This window comes from Boleophthalmus pectinirostris, unplaced genomic scaffold (assembly GCF_026225935.1).
Source record: "Boleophthalmus pectinirostris isolate CB_2022bp ecotype Guang Dong unplaced genomic scaffold, ASM2622593v1 HiC_scaffold_4, whole genome shotgun sequence".
NCBI lineage: Eukaryota > Metazoa > Chordata > Actinopteri > Gobiiformes > Gobiidae > Boleophthalmus > Boleophthalmus pectinirostris.
The window spans coordinates 41,613,556-41,621,595 of NW_026571353.1; the positions used below are offsets into that span (position 1 = coordinate 41,613,556).

The 8,040-nt window shown below is 39.7% G+C and overlaps 1 pseudogene; it reads right to left on the reverse strand.

Moving 5' to 3' along the window:
- Nucleotides 1-867: 867 nt before the first annotated feature.
- Nucleotides 868-4,146, reverse strand: LOC110158762 (GTPase IMAP family member 7-like; annotated as a pseudogene).
- Nucleotides 4,147-8,040: the final 3,894 nt, after the last annotated feature.

An 8,040-nucleotide genomic window follows, 5' to 3' on the forward strand; every position in this document is an offset into this window, starting at 1 on the left:
GGTACTCGAGTACTCTGCACTGCTGTTTGGTCCATAGGCGACACCACAGTCACAATAAGAAAAGTAGTTTTTTTTCTTTATTGTGATTTCCAGTCAGTAAGAGCTAAATGTAATGCCACATTGTGAGAATGAAATAAAGAACTGTTATTTTTTTTCAAACTACACTTTTATGTCTATGAACCACACTTGGATTATTGTTTTATATTCTGACTCCTACAACTAGAACATGCAAGTCTGACACTGAAAACCTGTAAATATATTTTGTTGTTCTCCAAAATGAATTTTACTTTGTTGAAGTTATGAGGAAAGACACTGATTCCAGCAGTTTGTTGTTTGGCTGGTTTGATTAAAATATTTTCTTCCTGTTCACGGTGCATCTATTTTGTGAGTCTGTCAGAGAATCAACAAAACCACAATCAGACGACGTTCACTTTTAATGATCTTTAATCAACACAACACACATAGAAGAATTATTGATTGGAGCCATAAAGAATCAGCTTGTACATGTGTAATCAACACCAAGTCACAGAAAGACCAAATTCAATTTTTTAATGTACAGTAAATATGATCAGACAATGCAAATCAAAGGAAACATTTAAAACTATCACCAGAATGCAAAATATAACGAGTGTTCTGCCAAACACACTGATAATATACAACTGGACAGTTAATATGATTAAATGAAAACATGAAATCGAGACTTAAGTAAATAAAGAGGAATATAACACAACAAAACACAGACCATTTTTCCCTCATATTGAGTGATCACAATTTAAAAATCTCTCTCATTATTAATTACACATAAACAATAATCATTTCAATTTAATACAGAATTCTCTGCTTCAGTCTGAATGTGAACTGCTCCACTCCACCTGCTTTCATGGGTCGAGGATTTGACTGTATTCCTGCATTAAACAGCACTAAGCTTATTAGAAAAGATTAGAATTTGCTGAATTTTTTAAAATCATAAATTTGTATTAATTGCCCAGTCCTAAGTTAATATCAAGTGAGCTCTAAGTGGATCCTAGTTTTCTATCGTTGGTTGCCCCTCATTTTTTCCTTCTTCTCTTTCAGTTCTTTCCTTCTCTCTTGTTTTTCTTGAAGGATTTTATCAAGTTGTTGAGTCATTCTTTGTATACTCTCCATCTTTCTCTTCACCTCTTCTTTTTTCTGCTCTACCGTTCTTTTTTCTAGGAATATTTCTCTCACTGAATTCAATTCTTCAACTCGATTTCTCTCCTCCTCTTCATATGCCAACTTCATTTTCCTTATTTGTTTTTCATGTTTTTCAACATTTTTGTTTTCATTTTCCCATTTCTTCCTCTCATCTAGTTTTCTATCAATCTCAGATTTCATTTTTTTCTTCATGTTCTTTTCTCTGTCTTTTTCTTTCAGTATTTTAGAATTCTTTCTTCATGTCGACCTCAGCCTGTAGTAACATGTTGTTGGTGTAACAGTCTCCTCTGTTCTCCTTCACCATGACATCGATCTTCTTCATCAGCTCTTTCACCTGAGTGCGGTCTTTCTTTTTACTGTTATTAAACACATGGAACCTGTTTCCATAGTTTGAAATTAGCTCCTTAAAAGACTCATCACATTCATTTTGTATGTAATCTTCAACTGTGATGTCGTCCATCTCCAGTTTGTCTCCATGAGTCAGAAGAACAAACATGAACCTGTCAACTTCTTTCCCAAATCCCTTTTTTATAAATTCTAGTGTCTCTTTTTCTTCAGGCGTGAATCGTCCGATCTGCAGCACCAACAGAAAGACGTGTGGTCCTGGAGCCTGCAGACTGATGCTTCTTAATTTTTCCTCATTTCCTTCTTCACATGATGTGGTCGTGTCAAACAGACCTGGAGTGTCCACCACAGAAACACGGCGTCCGTCTATCACAGCCTCTGCTTTCTGACACACTCTGGTCACTGATCTTTGACTCAGTTTTGTGTCAAACTCTTTCTCTCCCGAGGATGGTGTTTCCTGAAGAGCTCTTTCCTGTGCCTGTTTTTCCAATCAAAGTAATCCTCAGATCACTTAAAATTAGTTCTACTTGTGTTAACAGTTCTGTTAACTCCAGGTTTATTAGGCTCAAGTATCTGTTCCTACATCTCTTGATCAAGTCCTTTACATGAGGCTCCTCCTTAGACCCTGGTCTCTCTGTTCGTGGCCTGGACATCAGCACCAGTGAATGGTTGAAGGCCTGATCACGGAGGCTCTCCAGGACTGACTGTAGTCTGTTTTTGTGTTTGTAAGTGAAGTCTTCAGGCTGTAAAAGCAGCAGGAACACATGAGGACCAGGGGCACTCAGATCTTTAATTTCTTGTATAAACCTATTAATTTTTCCGTTATTTCTTCTTGAGGTGCTGAGCAGCCGGTCTGGAGTGTAGATCACTGTCACTGTTTTGTTCTGAAATCTTCCACTGACTTTTACACATTTATCATGTTGAAAGAATTCCGTCTTTCCCAAAAGGAGGTTTCCCACTTTGTCCTTCAGATTTCTGCTGTTCCCCAGAAGAACCAGCCTCAGCTCAGACACTGAAAAAAGAGAAACAGACTTTGGTGACTTTGGGCAGAAGTTGATTTTCTGTACTTATACTGCAGACGTGGATGATATTAAGCATGTCTGATGTCTGTATGAGTGCCCAAAAAACTAAAACTTATGAAGTACATATAGATGTGAGAAGGTCATTGTCCTAAATATATTTAAACCATATCAATGTGTGCTGTGGAGCTTTAAGTTCACTTATAGTACGGTGGAAGGATCTTATAGCTGCCACTGTGTTTAAGACCTGTTCCATCTTCTGTAAAGAAAAATACAAAAGGATAAATCCACATTTCAAGTCCATCTTCATCTGATGTTAAACTCCATATGCCACAAAGTGAGACAACTAATTCCATTACAAAAAAATCCAAATGATTTCACTTCCTATGACATTCAATATGTCATTCATAAAGGTAATTCTCTAACATTGACTCACACTGTAAACAAAAGTCAAAGCTTAAACCTAAACAAAATGTAAATGACGAACTAAAACAAACACTAGTACTTGACCACACTTTTAATTTGTTAAATGAAGTTTGTAAGTGCCTGAAAAATGTCTTCCTTTTGCATAAATTATTTCTGCAACTTGGATGGAATTTTGGAACCGTCACTAAACTGATGTAAAAGTGATAAACATTTGATGAAAACCTTTAAGCTGTTAGTGTTTTGGTCATGTTTTAGAAATGCCTTTATCAAGAGCCAGAGGTGGTGTAGTTGCATAAATACAGTGGGATCATGAACTTTGTCACTTCCTTTTGGAGAATTCTCATGAAAATCCCAGAGAATAATACAGACACAGACTCTGCTGCGTCTAGAAACACCACACTCCTGAACAGTGAACAAACCAACAGCTCCACTTCCCGCTAAGGTAAAAGACTCAACAATGTAGAGTCTACATGTTGTGTAATATTCTCACCTTTAGGAGTGGCCATGGTCGACTCTGATGTAAACCGAGATCATCTAAGAATCTGCAAACAAACACATTTTATCTCTCAACAATTTGTTATTTATGCACAAAAATAAAGAGCAGCTTTAAAGAACAAGAAGACGACGTCACAAAACCATTTCTAAAGTAAAGAATCTGCTGTAAATCTTTAAAGGGGCACTATGGAACTTTTAAGGTAGACAGTACGTGGTATCCATGGAGATGTAAATGCTTTGCCTAGAACTATCTTATCAATTATCTTCACTTCATTAAACATACTTGAAAAACAGTGATTCTTACTGTGAGTGCCTCTCCACAGATCTGACCTGTAACCTGCTTATTACATCGTGCACCTTTATTTTAAGACAGTTCATAAATAACACTTCTGGATAACATGAAACATTTCAAAGACTTTTTACCTTGTTTCTATTTTTGTATGTCACCTACATTATTCAGCTTTTTCACCATTTAACTCGTTTCTATTCCATGAGTCAAGAAGCTCCAACTTTAACTAAACTTTTAACTATAACTATTAAAAGTTATACACATTTATATAGATGAATATAATAAAATCAAATCTGTTTTTGACATAATTCTAGTAAATTTCAAACTTACCTTCAGACCAGACGCTGTTTTCCTCTGAGCTCTTGTCAGATTGAAAGTATCTGTTCGTTTGCTGAACTCGTCTTTTTGCTCATCCACAGAACTGGTCTGTCTGGATTTCATTTTTTGTGTCGCACTTTTATCATCAGGTAAAAACAAGGACAAGTTTAATGCCTCAAAAAACACTGATATTCTAAAATTTTCGGAAATATTGTTTTTGCTCGAATTATTATTATTATTTAGGCCCGAGCCCCGACAGGGCGTAGGGCCTATTGCTTCCGCTCAGCGGAGCGAATGGGGAGCGACGTGCGCATGTCCGAATGCGACAAGACGACATGCAACTATGTCCACGGTCGCCCCCGGCACGAACAGCAGTATCCCAGTAACCCACGCCAAGGCCTGGCTCATATTTACTACTGCTAAAATGAATGGAAGTCAATGGAAGGTCAGGGGGTGACCCCAGCGAGATGGTGCAGACTCGCCCGTCACTCACCAATGACCCCACGGTGACGTGGGGAAGGTTCGAGAGCTTCAAAAAATGTATAATATGTTGTTCTAATGTTTTCGGAAATATTGTTTTTGCTAAAATTATTATTATTTTATTTTTATTATTCTTCTGCTCTTTGAGCTCTAATTTGACCCCCTAAACACGTTCAAAAACTCACCAAACTTTGCCCAAAATTCAGAAGTGGCGAAAAATTCGATAAAATATAGGTTTCGTGCACGGGCATAAAAAAAATGGCGACACAGCGCCACCTCGAAAGTCAAAATACATTGCGCCTATGGGAGACGTCTCAGTCAACTTTGTCGTAGAGCCACGAAATTTGGTACAGACATTCGTCATGTCAAGACAAACAAAAAATATTATTATGGCCACGCCCCCTGACAAACCAGAAGGCAGCCATCTTGGATTGAAATTTGAGTCTGCATTTTCGCTGACGTTGCATTTGAACGAACTCCTCTTGAACCGCTTCACCCACAGGCCTGAAAATTCACCTTACATCATCTAGACAAGTGGACATCTAAAGTTATTTAATTTCAAGTGACATTATTTGCTCTGTGAACACTATAGGCCCCTACCATACACATGAAACGTCAACATTGTCGGATCTGCACCAAATTTAGAATTAAATTCTATGCATGATTACGAGAAAAAAAACTATATTTATGGACATGGCAAATTTTTCACCATTTCCCAGCAGGGGCGCTAAAACTCCTCCCAAAAATAGAAAAAAATATATTACACGCACATGCTTAGTCCGATCGTGCTGAAATTTGAATCACTAATGCGTGATCTCAACCTGAATATAATACACTATAAAACATATGAAAAGTGAACACTATAGCGCCCCCTACCATACACATGAAACGTCAACATTGTCAACATTGTCTGGAGAGTACCACAAGCACTGTAGTCTTCTTTAAGAATCTAGAATGGAGAGTTATTGGCCCTCACACTTCATCAGACATAAGTCAATAAGAACATAATTCAACAGTCTGGCATTAAAATGATCAATCTTCATGTGCAGTCTGAGGTCCAGCTCCAGCTCATGGGGCCTAAGTCGAAACTTAAAACCAGGAGGACAGGACCTTCTCTACGGTCGGCCCCAAACTCTGGAACACTCTGCCCCCCCACGTCCCAACAGCCCCACAGAGGAGAGTTTAAGTCTCATCTTAAGACCTACTTTAACTCTGTGGCTTTTAACACCACGTAGGTTGTGTGCTCCTCTGTGTCTTTTATTTATTTTACCTATTTATTGTTATTTTATTATTTTTATGGATTAGCTTTTAATGTTTTTTTTTTTTTTTTTTCCAGGTCTGATATGATAAAACTTTTAGCAATTTACCTTTTGTTCATTTTATGTTCCCTGTGCAGTACTTTGGAAACTGTTTTGTTTGTAAAATGTATTATAGAAATAAAGTGGCTTTGGATTTGGAGACAAGTAGGTCCAGTTACAGGTCAGATCTGAGGAAAGGCAAGTTCACACACAAGGATGCAGGTTTTTCAAGGTATTTCTGAGGATTTGTGTAATCCCTCAGTCCTGAAGATTCTGTTATGGCACAACAATGGAGGGACCGAAAAAATGGACAGCAGAACAATTACAAAAATAGAAGGACTCAGAAGGACAATGACTGGAGCAGGGCTGCACCAGGTAGGTATCAGGTTGGAGAAGGCAGGGATCACTGGAGAGCAGAGAAACAGGTAAGTAAAAATATAAGGTTGAAAAAGTAGGTAGCAAAAAAACTCAGTAGTAGGAGCCAAGAGGCTCATCGTGTGTAGGACGAAAACAATCTGGCAGAGTCTCGCTGGTGAGCACCAAGGAGGGGGGTCACCAGTCCGGCAGATCCATAGCAAAAGGCAGTGTCCACCAGCAATCTGATCAGGACTGAAGAAGCCGCCTGGATGAGTGGTGAAACATTCTCATTCTAAAACCTTTGTCCAGTTGACAGAATTATTTTTTTTCTTTTGCTAAAAACATGTGTGTGTGTGTGTGTATGTGTGTGTGTGTGTGTGTGTGTGTGTGTGTGTGTGTGTGTGTGTGTGTGTGTGTGTGTGTGGTTGTGTCAGAGGGACTGATGGTGCTGAGTGGCATGGCAGCCGTGCCTCTGTCAGTGTGCCCCAGGGCAGCTGTGGCTACAATAGTAGTTTACCATCACCAGGTATAGAATGAATAATGCTGTGTAAAGCGTCTTTGGGGGCAGAAAATGTCTGTGAAAGCGCTATATAAATAAAGACTTACTTACTAAATAAAGACTATATATGTCATTGAAGAACTTAGATATTTGTAATGCCATATTGTGGCACATTTTAGGGGAAGCAGATACTGCATGTCAATAACTTTCATTTCTATCACAGGAGCTCAGGGTGGACTTGCTCTCATCTGTAAAAAGCACAGGACACCAGTGGTGGACTTGTCAATTCTGGTGTCATCTTGCAAAGGCCAATGGAGATCCACGGTGCTGGGCAGTGAGCACAGGGCCTCTACAGGACATGGTGCCCTCAAGCCACCCTCAAGAAGTCTGTTTGTGATGGTTTGGGCAGAGACATTCACACCTGTCCTGCTGGAGGTCATTCTATAGGACACGGGCAGTGCTCAGCCTGTTCCTCCTGCACATAAAGGAGCAGATAAGGGTCCCGCTGATGGGTTGAGGACCTTCTATGGACCTGTCCAGCTCTCCTAGAGTAACTGCCTGTCTCCTAAAATCTCCTCCATGTTCTGGAGGATCTCCTTGTAACTGCACGTCTGGATGCGCCATCCTGGAGAAGTTGAACAATCTGTGAGGCTTGTGTAGGGTTTAGGACGGCTTCATACTCCCAGTAGTGATGGTCACTACTATTTTAGGGATTGTCTCATTGGTGCCGCTCTACTGCACCTCTTGTTCATTGGTGGCATTTTTTGTTCCTAAAACATTACCCTGTCCATATTTATATGTTTCTCGTTTTCCTTTTTCCTGATATTAACATAGCTTGTATTGTGATGTCCACCACCATGCTTTGTTCTGTTGCTTCTCCACCAACACTATGTCTGGTTGGTTCATCTCCATCCTGTCAGTCTGTTTCTGAAGTCCCAAAGGATCTTGGCTCGGTCGTTCTCCACAACCTTTGGAGGTGTTTCCCACCTCAGCCAGTCAGTCTAGCTGCGTTTCACAGGTGGCCTGGACCAAACACGGAGCCTCACAGTGAGTTTCTTCACAACTAAATCTGAGGTTATTTCTGCATGTAAAATCATTTGAGAAGTTTATGTATAATTTCATATTATAATATAATAGTAATATAATTTAATGACCGAAAGGATGAGATCGCTGATACAAGTGATCCTCTTTACGTGAGAGGAGCAGCTGAGGGAGGGCATCTGTTCAGATGCTTCCTGGGCACCTCCCTGGGAAGTGTTCTGGGCACGTCCCACCGGGGAAGACTCAGGGACCGCTGGAGGACTATGTCTCTGGCTGGCCTGGGAACACCTTGGGATC